Source organism: Rana temporaria, chromosome 4, assembly GCF_905171775.1.
Source record: "Rana temporaria chromosome 4, aRanTem1.1, whole genome shotgun sequence".
Lineage (NCBI taxonomy): Eukaryota > Metazoa > Chordata > Amphibia > Anura > Ranidae > Rana > Rana temporaria.
In genome coordinates this window covers 308,041,814-308,062,162 of record NC_053492.1, presented here as the reverse complement: position 1 = coordinate 308,062,162, position 20,349 = coordinate 308,041,814, and the positions used below count along the sequence as shown (strand labels likewise).

At 39.2% G+C, this 20,349-nt stretch overlaps 1 protein-coding gene across 1 annotated transcript in view; it reads right to left on the bottom strand.

The window, feature by feature from the left end:
* SAMD5 (sterile alpha motif domain containing 5) overlaps positions 1-20,349 on the bottom strand; it is a 44,312-nt gene that overhangs the window by 1,255 nt on the left and 22,708 nt on the right. The gene's annotated exons all lie outside the window — the stretch shown is intronic.

Sequence of the window (20,349 nt, the reverse complement as noted above, 5' to 3'; positions counted from 1 at the left end):
TTGGAATATCTGTGTGCAATACATGAACTGTATCCAGATAACATTCTGTAGCAGGGAATATGGTTTCCTGCAGCACAGTCTTGTCTGACAGATTTATGGATTTAACTTCAACCCTAAAGCAGATGTAAACTCTTATTAATATGTTAAAAAAATATGTAAAAACAGTATAGCAAGCACTGCAATCACATGATTATTTTGGTATTAGTCACACAGTCTTTGCCAAAATGTGCATCATAGTTTGTGTAGAGTCACTGATTGGTCAGCTAATTGGTAACCATTACCTGAAAACCTAAATAACTTTTTAGAAGGACAATAGGATTCAGGCCTTATGGCAAGCACTTATTTATAAAAAAAATTATATGCCTTTTTTATATATTTTTTTCACAATCATTCAGCCTAGGTCTTTCTTCCGGGTTCGCACGCTCCGGCTATGTGATTTGGCTGGAGCCGCAATTAGGTTGCTCCTGCACATGCGAGCAGGAGCCCTCAAAGCTCTGAAGGTATGCCAGACATTTGGAGTGCATGCACCGGTGACATAACTGGCTGCATCGAGGGTGAATATCTAACGGTGTATGCCTAGGAGCTATTCATTTTCGACCAAGTGGGATTTACTGACGCTTTAAAGGTACAATTTTTATTACTAAAAACAAAATATGAATTGATGAATGAAGTATTGGTCTTTTAAAAATAAAGACATTTTACCAAACCCAATCAGCTGGTACCAAAGTCACAAAGTTGTGAACAATTTAAAAGCCAGAGAGCTGCTGGGAGTGAATTAGAAATGTTAATATTACTGACATATTGTGAACCTATAAAGGATCTTATGACAAGATAATTGTTACTTTCATACATAACTGATCTTCCATTGTGTTGACTTTTTGTTGTTGTTGTAAATTACAAAGACCAAATATTTAAATACCCATTCAAATGTCATAATCCTTCATAGTCATTTAATTTTTTCTGTAGGGACAGTTTATAGCTCAAGTTCCTCTGATTGTGATGACTGGTAGAATTTATTGGTCTTTTAGTTTTCTTGGGAACCCTAAAAGGGTAAATGTTTCCCATAAATACTCTTCTACACATAACCCCCTTTTGTTCTTAAAGAATGGACAAACATCCTCATTACAAACGACTCCTACTTACAAATGGAGGGAGACAACAGGAAGTGAGAGGAAATCTACCCCTAGGAAGGGAAATCCACTCCTCTCAAGCCCTGTACACATGATCGGTCTATCCGATGAGAACGGTCTGATGGACCATTTTCATCGGTTAACTGATGAAGCTGACTGATGGTCAGTCGTGCCTACACACCATCGGTTAAAAAAACGATTGTGTCAGAACGCGGTGACATAAAACACAACGACGTGCTGAAAAAAACGAAGTTCAATTCTTCCACGCATACGTCGACTTGATTCTGAGCATGCGTGGATTTTTAACCGATGGTTGTGCCTACTAACGATCAGTTTTTAACTATCGGTTAGGAATCCCTCAGTTAAATTTAAAACAAGTTGGCTTTTTTTAACCAATGGATAAATAACCAATGGCGCTCACACATGATCGGTTTGGACCGATGTACGCGGCCTAAGGCCCCGTACACACGGCCGAGGAACTCGACGTGCCAAACACATCGAGTTCCTCGGCGTGTTCAGTCCTGGAGCCGCCGAGGAGCTTGGCGGGCCGAGTTCTCCCATAGAACAACGAGGAAATAGAGAACATGTTCTCTATTTCCTCGCCGAGGTCCTCGTCGGCTTCCTCGGCCGAAAGTGTACACACGGCCGGGTTTCTCGGCAGAATTCAGCTCTGAACCGAGTTTCTGGCTGAATTCTGCCGAGAAACTCGGTCGTGTGTACGGGGCCTTAGAGTTATCATCGGACAAAGGTGTCTCTATACTGGAGCTGTATCACCAATCCTTGTTTCCACAATAACCCAAAATGTTCAAAATCCAATAGCCACAGGGAAAGAAAGTGGGGTGAAATCTCCTGAGCAGGGGCACAGCCAGCAAAACAAACGTTACAGGGGTGTTAACCCTTCCCTATGCTATTAAAAAACCGTAAAAATTCTTTTTTTGGCTGGAGCTACACTTAAAAAAATGTACCTGTTCCGACTCACAAACAAATTAAACTTAAGAACAAACCTACAGACCCTATTTTGTTTGTAACCCGGGGGTTACCCGTAATGCGATTTGCCTACAATACTTAAATGCTTTATATAAAGAATTATAGGCAATATTATGTTAACATTTTAAATTATTAGGCATGCTAAGGTGTAAATGCATAAAATATATAATACATTGAACTTTCCATTATGTACTCAAATATGCAAATCCCTTTATTTTATCACTTGTGTACATTAGAGAAAACAGTGATAATACATCCTATTTTAACACATTTTAAAATATTTTTTAAATACATTTGAACACAGTGTAATTCCCCCGTACACACATCACTTTTTGTCATGAAAGAAAACAACGTTTTTCATCATGAAAAAAAACGTTGTTTTTCCAACTTCATCATAAAAAACGACATTGCCCACACACCATCGTTTTTTTAAAATGCTCTAGCAAAGCACGGTGACGTACAACACGTACGACGGCACTATAAAGGGGAAGTTCCATTCGCCTTTGGGCTGCTTTAGCTGATTCCGTGTTAGTAAAAGACGATTTGCGCTTTACTGTCTGTTACAGCGTGAGGAATGTGCTTACTCCATTAGGAATGGTAGTTTTAACAGAACGAGCGCTCCCGTCTCATAACTTGCTTCTGAGCATGCGCGGGTTTAAAACACACACGATCATTTTTTACAACACAAAAAACGACATTTTCAAAAACAACATAAAAAATGTAAGCATGTTCGAATTTTTCAGAAGACGGAAAACGATGTGAAGCCCACACACGATCATTTTAAATGACGTTTTTAAAAATGTCATTTTATTTCATGCCAAAAAACGACCATGTGTACGCGGCATCAGAGTCTTTACACTGATCTATATGCCTATCATTCACTGAACTTTCCTTCTGTTACCCTTCACCATAACAAAAATCTATTGAGTTAATCTACTAAAGGGGCAGCAACTGTTCACTTAGCAAACCTTTTCTAGTGAATGATATAAAGATTTCTTCACTTTAATCATCCAACCATGTGTAAGCTCAAACCCATTTGTTTTCCATTTTCCTTGCACAAGATTGGATATTGAAAATGAACATGCATTTTGCTATGGGAACAGTCTCTACACCTTTAGTAAAGCAACCCTTTACTAAAGGAGGAGAAGGAGGATGCCGTATAAGCTATTGCAATCTGCTGAAAGAACTGAGTAACATGCAGGATTATATAACATGAATCTTGTTCATTTTATGTTAAAATCTCAATGCATTCACATCAGGGAAGTGCACACTAGGGAGAACATCTGTTTCTACCAGGACTCCTAATAACTATTGGCATTATACTGACAGCCATTGCCAGATAAGGTCACAAGTTCAGACTTTGTATTCAGCCTGTGAAGGGTATGTGTAAAGGTTACATAGGGCAGCAAGATTTTATGTGGTGGCCCTCTTTGTTTTATTCTCCTAACATATGACTATTACTTACATACTGTTGTCTCTGGGGAATATAAAATATAAGGTAATTTACTTTTAGCACATATAAAACATATTTATGTATATTACTTGCAGTTTTTAGACATGTGAGGCATAGAGGATTACAGGGAAATTGAACCATAGTCCTGTGGGCAAAACTAAATTCCCTGAAATGCACATGCCAGAAGTAGGACGGGCTGGCTCTCCAAACGTTATATAAAGGCATTGTGGCTAATATTGCCTGAAGCATTTCAAGATATGAACATTTAAATGTGCTAAATGTTTCATAGCAATCTTAGGCCCCTTTCACATGGGGTGGATCCGCCCAAGCAGAATCCACTGATCCCCGCTGATTCCCACTGGGCAGGCAGATGACAGGTCTATGTCCGCTCTGCATGTCCATTTCCATCCGATTGTCATTCGATCCACTGGATGGATGGCCAACGTATCGTGATATATCTGTTTTCAGTGAATTTTGACAGATCGGATGCCCGGTGGGTTTCAGCGGACACCCCATAGAGAATGGGTGGTCCAATTGGGGTCCGCCTGAAAAAATGACGGACAGCCCTGATCGATCCGACCTTGTGAAATGGGCGTTATAGATGAGATAACATGTTGTGCTCTTCTTGTTCCTGGGGCCAGGTTTTTTTTCACAGCAATCCAAATTAATTACAGACAGCTCAAACCTTTTCATAGAAACATCTCAATGGCAATATTACCCTGTTTATAGTTACATAGTTGATAAAAAAAACTTATTCAACCCATAGTAAGAAATAAAAATAGTAAACCTCACACAGGAACCTATAACCACTGTTGATCCAGAGGAAGGAAATAAACCAGAGCATGATCCAATTTGTTCCAGTTGGGAAGAAATTTCTTCCTGATCCTCTGAAGGCAATTAGATATTCCCTGGATAAACAATCTCTGGTATTATTACAAATCAATGTTATTAAAACAAATAACAGAGCTGGCCGAAACTATTTCTCAAGGGATTCTATTCCACATTTTCACAGCTTTTACTGTGGAGAAGCCTTTTCATATGTGAAGGTTAGGGCGTATCTTTGGTCAAAATGTAAAATCATATATTCATTTGCACTGTGTATTTCAATTATTTATCTTCTAGTCCTAATAATATGAATAATCTTGAAGTTTGTAAACTTACGTTATGGTGATCCCCACAGATTTACTTCCTTGAATTCTGTGGCACCTATTCACTATGCCCTTAGAATTCACAGAGCCCTGAACTACAGAGGTGCTGAGAGGAGGAATCCCAGGAGGCGGAGTCAGTACAGGAATCACTGCTTGAAGGCAGGGAGGTACCATGGGGTATGTAGTCCTTAGAAAATTCAAGTAAACAGTAGAGGAGAAGCTGAAGCATGCAGGGAATCCAGGAAGTTGTGTAAAGAGATGACAAGAAGACAGGCAGCACTCACAACATAAAAGGAGATTTTTCAAGGAAGCTTACGATGGATTGTCAAATATAACTGTTATTTGTATTGTTATTACAATGCTAATGTTATAAAATAAAAGTGCATGCTGTGATCATAGATTTCTGTAAATCTAATTTCTTCCTGATGTGGAGAGTCTTCCTTAGTTTTTGTAATGACCTTAAAGCGAATAACTTTGCACCAAGCTCACTGTATGATCCATTTAAGTATTCATTAGTGGTGGTGATAATCTTGCTCCTCAATTACCATAATGACTGTATATTTCACAGTTATCTATACTTATAATATAATATAACAATAATGTTGTATTAGTAATGCATCTGTATTATAATGATGATGAGCATTATTATTATTATTTTAATGATTTAACCATTTAGTGTGATTGCATTGATATGCAAGCAAGTTTGGCATGATAATCTAGCATTCAATACTACATAAAGAGGACTATCCAACATTTGTGAAGCCAATAGACTGTAAATATTCAAGCCTGCCTCAGATTAATTTGTGATTAGAATTGATTGTATTAACAGCCTAAGTAAGCTTGCAATTATTATAGGCAATCAGTACATTTTTGGACAATGAGCAACCCTTTGTGCAACTTGGCTCCTACTGTTTGTATGGTCTTCCCTGGTTATAGCCATGCCTTTCTTAGAAAAGCATGTAATACATTATACAGTATGTAAATTATTGTTATATGTATTAAAATGCTTATACATCAGTTCCCCCCTTCAGTAAATCGGGAACTTTAAGGTTTTATCACATTCATTTTACAATCCAAATTTTAAGCCACACACGAACTGCTTTCTTATTTATTTTCTTCAGGTAATACATTTGCCTGAAACACAAAAAGTTGACAGTACAGAAAAATATTAAAAATAGAATGCTTAGACTAACAGTCAATATAGGTTCAGAAATTGCCACAAGATTTCATATGGTTGGAAACATATGTTATGAAATATGAATCATTTGGCAAATAAAGGGTGTGCATTCCTAATGATTCCCAATGGATAATATATGCAACTGGCTTATCCTTTATACACGTTCATGACACCTGCAATCTGCTGGTACAGATTTGAATTATGATCATATCTGCAAAGAACATTTAGGGTTTTGTAACAATCAAGGTAAAATAAATAAACGAGGAAAGCTATGTGTTTTAACTATTTGATATCCTATACAATATGCAGCTCAAACTGGTCTTTAAATAATTTTTATGCTTCGTGGCAATATTTAAAAACCCTTCTCCTGGTTAATAAGGGACATGGATTGCCTTGCCTATACATACATACAGCTATTCTATGGCAACAAGCAATCTCTTAATTTATTGGAGTGCACTGATATGTTTGCTCCTAGAAACCTATTTACGACAGATGTTTCCTATTTAAAGAAAAGCTGTCCAGCAGGAGTCATTCTAATAGGACCTTCCTTGTTCCTTTCAGACTACCAGTAGAAAGGTTGGATCCAGTTTTGTTGCTATTTTTTCAGTTGGATCTAAGCTAGACCAATTCCCTCTTAAAACACTTCAAATGTAGCCAAACCTGATATTGATGGTTGCGATATTATCTTTGTAAATAGCTAGCTAATATCTAATTTGATCAATGATCCCTTGTGCCAAGATGGAAATGATCAGTCTTTGGTAGCCAATTTAGACAAACCAAAACTGCCCATTGTAGTTATTAAGGGCTCATTTACACTTGCTTTGGCTTCAAGACACATTAAAGCGCTTACCGCTTCAACATGCTTTTATGATGTGTTTTTGATGTTTTTGGTGGTGCTTCGATGAAGCTTTGGTGAATGGTGATGCACAATTTCTCCAAAACAAAGCAAAGCTAAAGCTGAATTAAAGCCTCTCAAAAGCCACAAGTGCTTCAATCAAGCTTTGTCATAGAGTTTTCTTTGGAGGCTTTTAAGACGCTTTCAAGCACCACTAATGTGACCAGGGATATAATTTTTGAAGTGAAGCAGAAGCAAAGCAAATGCAAGGTGTAAACAGGACAGTAAGCTAACCATTTTATTTAGTGACAGGGGCTTTGACTGGCCTTTAGAGAGCTTTAACAAAGCCTGTCTGAAGCCTTGGTTTGAAGCAAGTGTGAACTAGCCCTTTGAGATACTTTACACTTGCTTCAAACAAAGGCTTCGGACAGGATTTGTTAAAGCTCTCTGAACGCCATTCAAAGCCTCTGTCACTAAATAAATATGGTTAGCTTACAATCCTGTTTACACCTTGATTTTGCTTGGTGCTTTGGTGGGGCTTCGATGAGGCTTCAATGATGCTTTGGTGGGGCTTCGATAAGGCTTTGGTGGAGCTTCGATGAACCTTTGGTAGGGCTTCGATGAGGATTTGGTGAGGCTTTGGTGGGACTTCAAGCGAGCTTTAACATAGACTTCTATGGAGGCTTTAAAGACACATTGAAGCATAACTAAAGCGGCATGGGGTATAATTTTTTATGCAAAGTAAAGTAAACCAAAAGCAAAGTGTAAACAGGACTTTAAGCTAACCATTTTATTTAGTGAAAGGAGCTTTGACTGGCTTTCAGAGAGTTTTAACAAAGCGTGTCCGAAGCCTTATTTTGAAGCAAGTGTAAACTAGGCGTTAATGGAAATTTATCACTTACAAAGCTCATTAAGGAAAAAAGATTTGCAGGCAGGGATAAGTGTGCCATGAATTATCTCACTCTCTGACACGCAATGACATAAGAAAACTAAGTGCAGTGCCTTGCTCACTGCTGCACTTATGGAGTTAAGTATGAAGGTGATATGTAGCAGTAGGAAGTGGAGGAAGAAGACCAGGGTAATTTCTTGAACCCTGTGAAGAGGATGACATCGTTAATGCTGAATCCTAGATGTAAAACTTGTCACAAACGTGAAAATAGAAATAGTTGGCTGTAGACTAACGTCTCTAGCAAATGTGCCAAGGGTGACTATGATGTTGATGATGATTATAATGGTAAAAGAGTCTAATGAACTGGCAGAGGATAAAGCAACTTAATTACTGAGGTTATTTCTTGCAAAGTGATGATTGTGCCATTGATATTACACAAGGAAAACATCCGGGCAACCAAGTCCTTAAAATATTGGACTTTTTAAAGCTATTAAAAGTAGCACCTTTTACAGTAGATAGTGGAAAATCTGATAAGGCACCACCCACTACTGCATCATTACGGCATTATCAGTGTTGGAAAAAGCAGCATTGCCAGTTAGCAACAGGAGCAGCTGTATAATCTGCACATAATAATAATAAAAAATCAGCAACAGCACCACACATAACCAAAACAGTGCTATGGACAGTGCTAGCAACAAATAGCCATAGTGAAACTCAACTACTCCCTGGTCCCTGAAATGCTAACTCATGACCCAAGGGGCTACTGATTGTGCACAATGAACCAATAGTTTGAACGGACCCACTTTGCCATCCACATTTTAGATCACTAATGGTCACTAATATGTTAAAGTTTTCTACTTTCTTCTCTTGTTTCTACAAATTAGAAATAAAAATGACAGGTAGATATATAAAGTGGTTACACACATACATAGCATATAATGTTAGTGACTGAATTTTCAGTATGCAATATGGGATTAAGAATCAGTGCTTACAAGTACTCATTGATCAGTGTCTGTTTAAGTACAAGTATATACACAATGTTTTATGTGAATACCCAAATCCATAATTCTCAGTATCACACAGGTAACATGATGCTCACTATTACAGTTAAACGTTAGCATTATATGATACCCTGCAGATTTGTCCTACGATTTTTCTTTTGTTAGCTCACTTCAATTTCTCATAACTTTTATTTGTTGCTTTAGAACTGTGGTAAATTGTGCAGAGCAGAGATTTCTATTATCTTTCTTCTGCTTCAGAAGACACACACTGCCTGTATGGCCATGCACTATTAAGAATGGCCCTGTCAAACGGTTGTTCCTTTACAGGCAATTAACATTTTTTTTAGGCGCTGGGTCCACAGAGATACATCTGCTGTGGTGCAGTTCACTGATCCACATTGCCCTGTCTGATCTGAGTCAGCTTTCATTTGCCCAAAGCTATGTTAAATGAAATATAAAATATATTTTTTATTCTAGCCAGCTTGATTGTATAGTACTTAGTTTTAATTTAAAATCAACAGAAATGATTTACTGCATATTAATGGGTAAATCTCGGTTGAAACCACAATTCTACTTTTGCATACAGTACCTGTTATGAGAGAAGAATCTTGAATAGAGAAGACAAGGCGCAAGACTATATTGTTGTAAGCAGGGCATTTTTTCACCCGGAACTTGCCTCTGGCTCTTGCCCTCCGCTCCCTGCTCACCACTATGACTTATAAACACAGAAGCCTGGCTTCTGTGCTTACAAGGGAAGCTTGCCTCTCTTGGTGGCTTCACAGATCCCTTCCTGCTCTGCGTTCAGGGTCGGGACAAGGGGGATGCAGCTGCTAGTGCAGTGTGCTCACAGGCAGGAGGGTGTTTCAAGTGGAAGGCTACACTCTCCGTGATCGTCGTCTGTCATCTGTACCTGGGTGCATGGATGCTGATGACCGCGATTGAGAGGAGGAGCCAGCTACAGTGTGGGGAGGCACAGCGAGTGTTTTTTGACAAATGTGTTAAAGGTTGAATGAAAGAAAAGAGGGATGTGTGCAAAGGTAGGATGAGGGGAGATAAGGTCTGTGGATGGGAGGGTGTGTGCAGAGGTGGAGGATAGGGAGGAGATGAAGGCAGTGGAGGGGAGATGTGTGCAGAGGTGGGGAGGGGTGCAGCGTTCAGAGTTGAGTAGGGGTAGAAATGAGATTTGGTTGGGGGGTGCCTGTGAAAGAGGGCTGAATTATGCACATAATGAACCCCTGAATCCTACACTCTATATGTAACACACCCCAGAATCCTGCACTCTCTATGTAGTGAACCCCCTGAATCCAGTACTTTATACACAGTGCACTCCTGAATGTTGTACCCTGTACCTAGTGCACCCCTGAACCCTGCACTCTGTATGTAGTGCCCACCTGAACTCTGTACACATCGAACTCCTGAACTCTGCACCTTGTACACTAAGTAGAGGGAAGTAAGGTGTTATCTACACGTAAATTTATTCTGTTGGGTGAGTAACCTGAAAAGCACTTTTGGGTCCCAAAACTACAATAAGTAGATGTCTCCTCAACAACTGTTCTCTCACAGACACCATTCTGCTTTATCTATAGCTATGGCTACAAACTTTGGAAAACATTCTTTACCGATATAAAGAACTTCCAATGATCAATTAGACCACTTGTTTATTTTTCCCAGAGAATAAAGGATGAAATGGTTGCTATGGCAAAGTTTATAAGTGAACTAAAAAGGAAAGCTTTGCCACAAACGACAGTTGCCTCATTTAGCCATTTTCATTTGGATCGGATAATGGTCTCATGTCCTGGGTGCACCATAGGCATAAGTGTGAACCTGAAGTTGAGCCTGTTTATGGAACTGCCATGCAGTTTTGTTTCACAAAACATTTTGAAAAATTGCACTTTAGTGGTAGTCCATACAGTCATTACAAACATATATATATATATATATATATATATATATATATATATATATATATATATATATATATATATTTGATCTGATTTGTTTTTAGTCACTGCAGTACCTAGTATCTTTGAGAGCTCATTCATGGAATGTGGACCGCTAATACATTTTTAAATATAAGTCTTTATTAAAACTTTCAATACATACCCCAGGCCAATATATAGCTACAGAATTGTATTCAATAATATGCATCCAAATAAAAGTAGTTAATAGATGTTTCAAAGACAGGCGAAAGTAACTTGAGAAAAACAATTTCTGTACACCTGCTTTTGATATATATTAGAAAATCTGGTAATCTTACAGGTCTACACAAAAATACCAATACAATAACATTTTAGCAATAAAAGTGTAGAAATGTTATCTTGGTACCTTATCTTATAAAACCAACACAGTACAGATAGTTTAAAACTAAAATTGCAGAAAGAAATTGTGCTATTGTTGTGCAGTACCATGCCTTTTATTAATACACAATAAATCCTGCCTATGACTTTGTTTCTCAATGCTTTTCTTAAAGGAGTTGTAAAGGAATTTATTTTTTTTGCTGAAATGACTGTTTACAGGGTATGTATACATAATAGTTAACTGATTCCTTTTAAAATTGATTAAAAATAGATAAAAACCAATCATATAATGTACCTCTAGTTTCGTTTTTGCATCTAGTTACGTTTTTGCATGTTATCCTGCCTCTGTGCTAGAAAGAGCCATAGAGCAGTGATGGTTTGGAAAATGAAACTAGAATCTCCCAGTACTGTGGTCCTCAGGAAACAGACAACCAGAAGTTGTCCAGAACAGAGAAGGATTACAGCAACATCAGAGCAAAAACTAACAATGAGGACATGAAACCAGGACTGCAGTTAGGTAAGGGAAGCTATTTAGCTAAAAAAAAAAAATGCTTTAGTGACCCTTTAAGTTCTTTACTTTGAAGCCAATATGTGCATCAGATCTTTACCATATGTACAGTAGTTAGGATTTTTACATTTTGTCATGTAAAAAATGACAGCTTTAGTAACATATCCAAGCAAAAACTGGTATCAATACATTTTAGCTACTTTGTCTTATAAAGGTATTTATACCCCTTGAAATGTTCCAAATCTTGTCATGTTACAACCAAAAACATAAATGTATTATATTAAAATTTTATGTGATAGAGCAACGCAAAGTGGCACATAATTGTGAAGTGGAAGAAAAATCATACATGGTTTTTAAAATGTTTCACAAATAAATATCTGAAAAGTGTGACATGCGTTTGTATTCAGCCCCCTTTACTCTGATACCTCTAACTACCCCTCGTGTATATGTATGTTATAGCTCCTGAAAAAGTGGTAAATGTGAGCCGTGAAACATGTAGAGTAACTAATACACAGATGGTGATAATGATCTAGTGGCAACACCTTGGTGTGACCATAGAACTAGAACACTGTTGATTATCATTGTTGGTTTTTAAAAATAACTCTTTGATTTTTCATTGTTAAAGAAAATGTATATTTTTGTAATAAAATGAATTAAAATATTTGACATATGACTGTTTAATTCAGTTATTGTACGGTACCACTAAAGTCCACCATATCCCTCATCTAAATTGTTGCCTGCAAACCTACCAAGACATGGCCATCCACCTAAATTAACAGGCCAGGCAAGGAGAACATTAATCAGAGAAGCAGCCAAGAGCCCATGGTAACTCCGGAGGAGCTGCAGAGATCCACAGCTCAGGTGGGAGAATCTGTCCACAGGACAACTATTAGTCGTGCACTCCACAAATCTAGCCTTTATGGAAGAGTGACAAGAAGAAATCCATTGTTGAAGGAAAGCCATAAGAAGTCCCGTTTGCAGTTTGCGAGAAACCATGTGGGGGACACAGCAAACATGTGGAAGAAGGTGCTCTGGTCAGATGAGACCAAAATGTTACTTTCTGGCCTAAAAGCAAAAAACTATCTGTGGTAGAAAACTAACACTGCACATCACCCTGAACAGACCATCCCCACCATGGCAGTGGCAGCATCATGTTGTAGGGATCCTCTTCTTCATTAGGGACAGGGAAGCTGGTCAGAGTTGATGGAAGATGGATGATGCCAAATACAGGGCAATCTTAGAAGAAAACCTGTTGGAGTCTGCAAAATACTTGAGACTGGGGGCAGAGGTTCACCTTCCAGCAAGACTAGGACCCTAAATATACAGCCAGAGCTACAATCAGTAGTGTATTTAAGTTTTGTGCTGCCCTAGGCCTCACTAAACTCGTGCACCCTCTAATTTAAATATGACCCACCCTTCCTGTCAAGGCCATACTCCTTTCTGATTAAGACCCACCTTGAAATTTTCGAGTGGGAACACTAGTTCTGAGGGCCTGTGGGGGGATGGATTTCCTTAATTTGCAAAGATTTCCTCTCACTCCTGTTTAGCTACGGGGCAGGAAGTGAGGGGAAATCTCTGCAATGGGACAGGGATGGCTCAAAATAAACCGACAGGGGCTATAACCCTCCCTTACTCTATCCAGAATGAAAAAAAAGTGTTGCCTATAGTTCTACTTTAAGCACAAATTTCTGATAATTTTATGGAGAGGACTAAGAAGATAGAACCATGCCAATGGTGCAACAGAAAACATATAGCACAGTGAGGAAGGTTTCTGGTCCAGGATGATAGGACAGTCAAAATTGGAAACAGCCCCCCCCCCCCCCCAGTTGCGGAATTCTGGAAGCAGTGCGGCCACTTTATGGGGGCACTAGACTAATTTGCCTCTAAGCCCAGTCCACCCCATAAGACTGGCGCTACACTAACAGTGTAGCGCAAGCCGGCGGGGACTCTTTCCGTGCTTCCCCCCCTGCAAAGTGCTGCCCTAGGACTGGGCCTCGTTGGCCTAAGCCAGGATACAGCGTTGACTACAATAGGATGTTTTAGATCAAAGCATATTCATGTTTTAGAATGGCTCAGTCAAAGTCCAGACCTAAATTCAATTGAGAATATCTGGCAAGACTTAAGAATTCCTGTTCACAGATGCTCTCTATCCAATCTGACAGAGCTTGAGCTATTTTTCAAAGAAGAATGGGCAAAAATGTCATTCTCTAGATGTGCAAAGATGGTAGAGACATACCCAAAACGACTTGCAGCTGTAATTGCAGCAAAAGGTGGTTCTACAAAGTATTAACTAAATACAAAATTATCTCGTAGTCTGAATTTTTATGTACAGGCAATTGCAAGACACTGATACCAAATTAAGCCCATGTCCTTAAAATGGCTGCATTTATTTTTATTTTTCATCAAATACAAAAATCAGAGTTTCTCAAGGTAATGAATATAGACCCCAAGGGTCGATTGGACTATCATCCTATCGATACAATTGCTTTGGTCATAAGGGGTCAGTCAGTGATCAATAAATGATGGAAGGTTGGTTAGGGTCAGTTAATCTTTTAAGGTGTTCGTAGAGTTGCACAAATATTAAAGTAACTATTGTTGCTGAATACTTCCAGCCATATACAGTGGCTGAGTAATTTGTACTTGATTGCCCACGTTCATACCTGATTGGAGGATTGGAGAAGGATTAAGTCACAAAAGTGCAGTTGTAACTGAGCTGAGTAACAGACAATTGAACCAAGAAGAACATTGCCAATCCAACAAATACACTGCCCTTGTTGACAGTCATTAGGTGTATTCTTCCCAATAATGATATCAACAGTTTCAGTAAAATATGTTATATCTTCTATTTTATAATTTAAATATTACCTATCTTTGTTGTCATTAATAATAAATGTTATACTTATTATTTGTAGTAAAATTATTTCAAGTGTTTTTTTTTAATTATTATTTAGATATAATTAAAGTTGTGGGGTAAATGGACAATGTGAAATATCATGAGGGAATCAATGTAGAGTTTGGGGGCTACTGACATAGCTATAGTTATTTGGTGGAGTTGAGCTTAAATTATGTAAACTTACTATAAATGCACAGTGAGGTAGAGTTAGGAGTAGGAAATAAGAGTCCAACAGCTTAGGTTAGGTAAAAGAATAGCAAACAAGTTTTTCAAACAAAGTAATGTTGCTCCTTGGAGGCTTTTACACAAGGTGGTGTCTACTGACACCATAGACATGTGATCATTGTCTGATCCTACTGAAATCAACCTGATCTGGCAATGATTATCGTATGTCTATAGTCAGCATTATTATTATTCTAAAGATAAACATGCTTGTAATTGATTTATCATAAATAAAATCAATATAGCACAACATTTACCAATTAGCATATACATAACCTTCCACCCAGCATCAGATTCTGACAGATATACAAGATGGCAACTCTCTGCCCTTAATTTTTTTTCCAAAGTGGATGCCTGGCAACAATTTACTAAAAGCTTTATATATATTCGATTATTCTGTGTGTTCACCCAAAAAGCTTTTAGAATATACTTTATCTGTCAAAAATGTATTCTAATTATATAACAAAATTTACAATCTGTGCCTCATGAATGTAAATGTTAGCATTCAGTGATTTAACTCCCAAGCAACATAGAATTAGAGCAAGCTTTTAAATCAATCTAAGCGAGTGATATGATGCACTTAGCGTCATTTTTATAGTATTATGAAGAATATGACAGTAAAATATTTCTAAGAAACTACCATATATGTATATACACATATAATGAATTTTGGGGCTGTGTTAAATAGAATTTGAGGTATACATAGAAATTACATGCACAAATGTGTATACATGTTAAAATGATTCTTAATACTTTGAGCACTAAAATGTGAACTGGTTATTGAGAGGTTTCTGACAAGACACCAATCAATAAAAATTGCAATCAAAATATATATAGACATATAGGTGTATTAGAATAAATTATCCCATCATTAGTAGCACTAAAAAGTTTCTTTCTGTTAAACTATAACTAGCATCTTCAAGCTGGTAAAGAACTCTTCAATTTAATTAGATTTCTACTGCATGGGCTAAAAATTGAGCCATGGGTTACCCGGCAAGTAACACCCAACTTAAGAAAACTCGACTTAAACAATTGACTTGAGTTGGATGGAAAATTATCAGTCGAAGATTAACAGCATACCGTCAGATGCGGTCACTATTTGGCAGCGAGGAGCTGTATGGCTCTTAAGCGTCCAACTAAACTATCAATTTAAGCCCCAAGGAAAGAAGAACTTTATGGTCTTTGCATTGCGTTGAATGGTCAGATCTGTTATTTTTTGGACTTCCGTGATTTAATAAAAAAACAGTTGGGCAAAACTTGGGCTTTAAAACTAGTAGTGGGGCTCATACATGCCAATATAATATAGAGTGGGGCTCATACATGCCAAAATAATATAGTAATAACAGTACCCACTAAATGCTGATAAAACTTAGTCAATATTTGCAAGATAATCTGAAATGTCAGACTTTTCCATCCACAGCAGTGAATACAGAGTCATAGGTATGTTATCATAGTTCCTGAGATCTGAACCATCCCTGTTAGTATATTAACCTCTTGACCACTGGGCACTTAAACCCCCTTCCTGACCAGACCAATTTTCAGCTTTCGGTGCTCTCACAATTTGAATGACAATTACTCCGTCATACAACATTGTACCCATTTGAAATTGTTGTCCTTTTTTTCACACAAATAGAGCTTTCTTTTGGTGGTATTAGATCACCTCTGGGTTTTTTATTTTTTGCGCTATAAAAGAAAAACGACCGAAAATTCTGTAAAAAAAAAAAAAAAAAACTTGTTTCTGTCATATTCGCAGGTTATTTCTCACACACAGCATATGCATACCACGAATAACACCCCAAAACACATTCTGCTATTCCTCCCGAGTATGGCGATACCCCATGTGTGCAACTTTTACACGGCGTGGCCACATACAGAGGCCCAACATGCAGGGAGCGCCATCAGGCGTTCTGGAACACCCAGGCCAATTCTGACATTTCTCTCCTACATGGAAAAATCACAATTTATTTGCTAGAAAATTACATAGAACCCCAAAACATTATATATGCGGAGTATTGGGGTATTGCGGAGTATTGGGGTATTGCGGAGTATTGGGGTATTGCGGAGTATTGGGGTATTGCGGAGTATTGGGGTATTGCGGAGTATTGGGGTATTGGGGGTATTGCAGAGTATTGGGGGTATTGCGGAGTATTGGGGTATTGCGGAGTATTTGGGTATTGCAGAGTATTGCAGAGTATTGGGGTATTGCAGAGTATTGGGGTATTGCAGAGTATTTGGGTATTGCAGAGTATCGCGCAGGGTATTGCAGAGTATCGCGCAGGGTATTGCAGAGTATCGGGGTATTGCAGAGTATCGGGGTATTGCAGAGTATCGGGGTATTGCAGAGTATCGGGGTATTGCAGAGTATCGGGGGGTATGGCAGAGTATCGGGGGGTATGGCAGAGTATGGGGGGGTATGGCAGAGTATGGGGGGGTATGGCAGAGTATGGGGGGGTATGGCAGAGTATGGGGGGGTATGGCAGAGTATGGGGGGGTATGGCAGAGTATGTATGGGGGGGTATGGCAGAGTATGTATGGGGGGGTATGGCAGAGTATGTATGGGGGGGTATGGCAGAGTAAGTATGGGGGGTATGGCAGAGTAAGTATGGGGGGTATGGCAGAGTAAGTATGGGGGGTATGGCAGAGTAAGTATGGGGGGTATGGCAGAGTAAGTATGGGGGGTATGGCAGAGTAAGTATGGGGGGTATGGCAGAGTATTGCTGAGCTGGGAGGGATGGCTGGATCTGTGACTGCAGTTGTCACAGATCCAGCCACAGCACTGCTGACACCCCGCGCTCCCCCCCCTCCTCTCCTCTCGCACTGTACCGAACGGTACAGAGAGGAGAGGGAGGAACCGGCGTCATCAAATGACGCCGGTTTGTTTACAAGTGATCGCTCCGTCATTTGACGGAGCGATCACGTGGTAAACAGCCGCGATTCGCGGCAATTTACCGTGATCCGTGATGCGCCGGGTTTTCTAGACCCGGCGAGCACAGACACTTCCGCGAGCGCGCCCCAGGGGACGCGCAAACGCGGAAGTGCACGAGGACGTCCCAGGGACGTCCTGTCACAGTAACTCGACCGCGCTGTAGCAGTATTTTTGCTATGGCGCGGTCGGCAAGTGGTTAAATAAATTAAAGCAGCTGCCTATTTTAAATTAACATGGTAAAGAATCTTTGATTCTACATTTATATTTGAGAACAAGATTTTTGAGTCCTTATTATATATGGGGGGGGGGGGGGACAGGATACTCAAACCATAACAATATTTCTGCTATGTCTGAGTCTAGTTAGAACTTACAATGCCACTATCATGAATTCTAGCCAGCTGTATTAACACCAGGAAAACATTTATACACAATGTAATCGCACTTTTGAGTATTGCCAATGCACTATGACTGCTGTTTAACCCTCATAAAACTCTGCTTACAATAATAAACTCAGCAAAGCAAATGCAGATACATTGAGGTTGATTTAGAAAAGTAGTACAGCATGTTAATTTTGCAACGTGCATTTTAACTTTTCAAAGTAAATTAGTAAACTATATTAGTGAACGAGGTAAAGCTTTGTAAAATTAATTTTGAAAAGAATAGCTAATCATGTCCAAAGAGAAAAAAAGGGATTATTTTGGACTTCATTGGATGAATCTCAGTGGCGGCTGGTGCTCCAATTTTTTTGGGGGGGGGGGTGCAAACAAACTGAAAAAAAAAAAAAAAAATCAATTGCAGCCACTGTGCCCATCAAACGCAGCTACTGTGCCAATCAAACGCATCTACTGTGTCATTAAACGCAGCCACTATGTCCATCAAATGCAGCCACTGTGCCATCAAACACAGTCACTATGCCCCTTCAAACGCAGCGACTGTGCCATCAAACGTAGCCACTGTGCCCATCAAAGGCAGCCACTGTGCCATCAAATGCAGCCAACGTGCCCATCAAATGCAGCCAACGTGCCCATCAAATGCAGCCAACGTGCCATCAAATGCAGCCAACGTGCTATCAAATACAGCCAACGTGCCATCAAATGCAGATGCTGTGCCCATTAAACACAGCCACTGTGACATCAAACACAGCTACTGTACCCATCAATTGCTGACACTGTGTCCATCAATTGCTACTACTGTGCCTATCAATTGCTGCCAGTGTGCTCATCAATTGCTGCTACTGTGCCCATCAACTGCTGCCAGTGTGCCCATTAACTGCTGCTACTGTGCCCATCAACTGCTGCCAGTGGGCCCATCAACTGCCGCTACTGTGCCCATCAACTGCTGCCAATGTGCCTATCAACTGCTGCCAGTGAGCCCATCAACTTCCGCTACTGGACCCATCAACTGCTGCCAGTATGCCCATCAATTGCCGCTACTGTGCCCATCAAATACTGCCAGTCTGAATCCCCCCTAGCCCGGAACTTACCTTGTCTCGGTGTGGCAGCGGGCGTCCTCCATGCCCCTCGATCCCTTCTCCCACTCTCTCTTCCCGTCCTCTGCTATGATTGGACACCATCAAGTGACAGGTAACAGACCCAAAAACCTAATTGGCTGAGAGGCGGTTCAGTGTTAGGAAAGCAAATTAATTGCTTTCCTAACACAACGCTGAGTGAACATCGAACGTACACCATGGTGCCCGATCTTCACTGTTTTGGACGGCTATTAGAGCCTAAGGCTCTAATCAGGTGCTTCCAAAAAATACCCCACCGCTATAATTCAGGTGCCCGACGCCCAACAAGGGCCCGGACACCTGAATAGGGGGTGGCAGTGGCGACTATAGATAGATGAATCTATCTATTGGTGATCGAGCGGTGCCAGGAGAGAGGGGGCCACACCCATGCGCCCCTTGTGGACGCACCACCACTGATGCATCTCATTAGCTATACTATGTGAATTTTCACATTGATTTTTTTTTTTTCACTTAGCTTAGTGAATGAGGTGAAGCTGTGCTGACTTCAATCATCCATTCATGTTCAAGAAAACTTATTTTCTATTTTTGTCTGCACATGAATGGTTATTTTTTGCAAAGTAAATTTTAGTGTCACCTTATTCGCTAATCTAGAAAAATTTCTTGCCAAAGTGAACATGCTCTGTTCCACTAAATCAATGCTACCATGTTCTATATTTCTAGATTTATACAAAATAAATAAATTGCTAGGGAAACTGGAATATTATTTAGAAGCTTTTATCTCAGTAATTAGTAATGCAAATATTCTTGTTTTTTTGTTCTATTGACGGGCAGTATCTTAACTGCGTTTATTAAAAGATCTGGTTAAAACTATAAAACTGTACCATTATGTAAAACCCTGCCAGTTTATTCTGCTTATGTATAAATAGTGCTTTATTTTATATAATGTATAAATAATTGTCTACAGGTGACAGGAATGCTTATGAAAATAAGAACTGATTGGCTCTACAATCCGATGTTCCATTTATATGTAAATGAAGAACACATGAGCTACAGCACACTAAAGGTAATGAATGGAACTAGAATCTTTCTGGATAAGGTGTGATGTTATCAAAATTAATGGAGATGGTGGTGAAAATCCACAAAGAGATCAATCAAAAAAGCTTGTAACAAGCATTTTTATGTAGCTTTGCTTGAATACCTTCAGTACTACAATCCCATAGTTTCAGAATAATTTGGATAGCTAAAAAAAAGAAATGAAAAATGTACATTGGGCTGTAAAAATGTTTTCTGCTTAAAACTGCAAGCAATGCTTTTGGGCTTTTTTAGTAAAGCAATGAAAAAAGAAAAAGTTATGCTGACCAATCAATCAGGCCTCGTACACACGACCGAGTTTCTCGGCAAAAACCAGCAAGAAG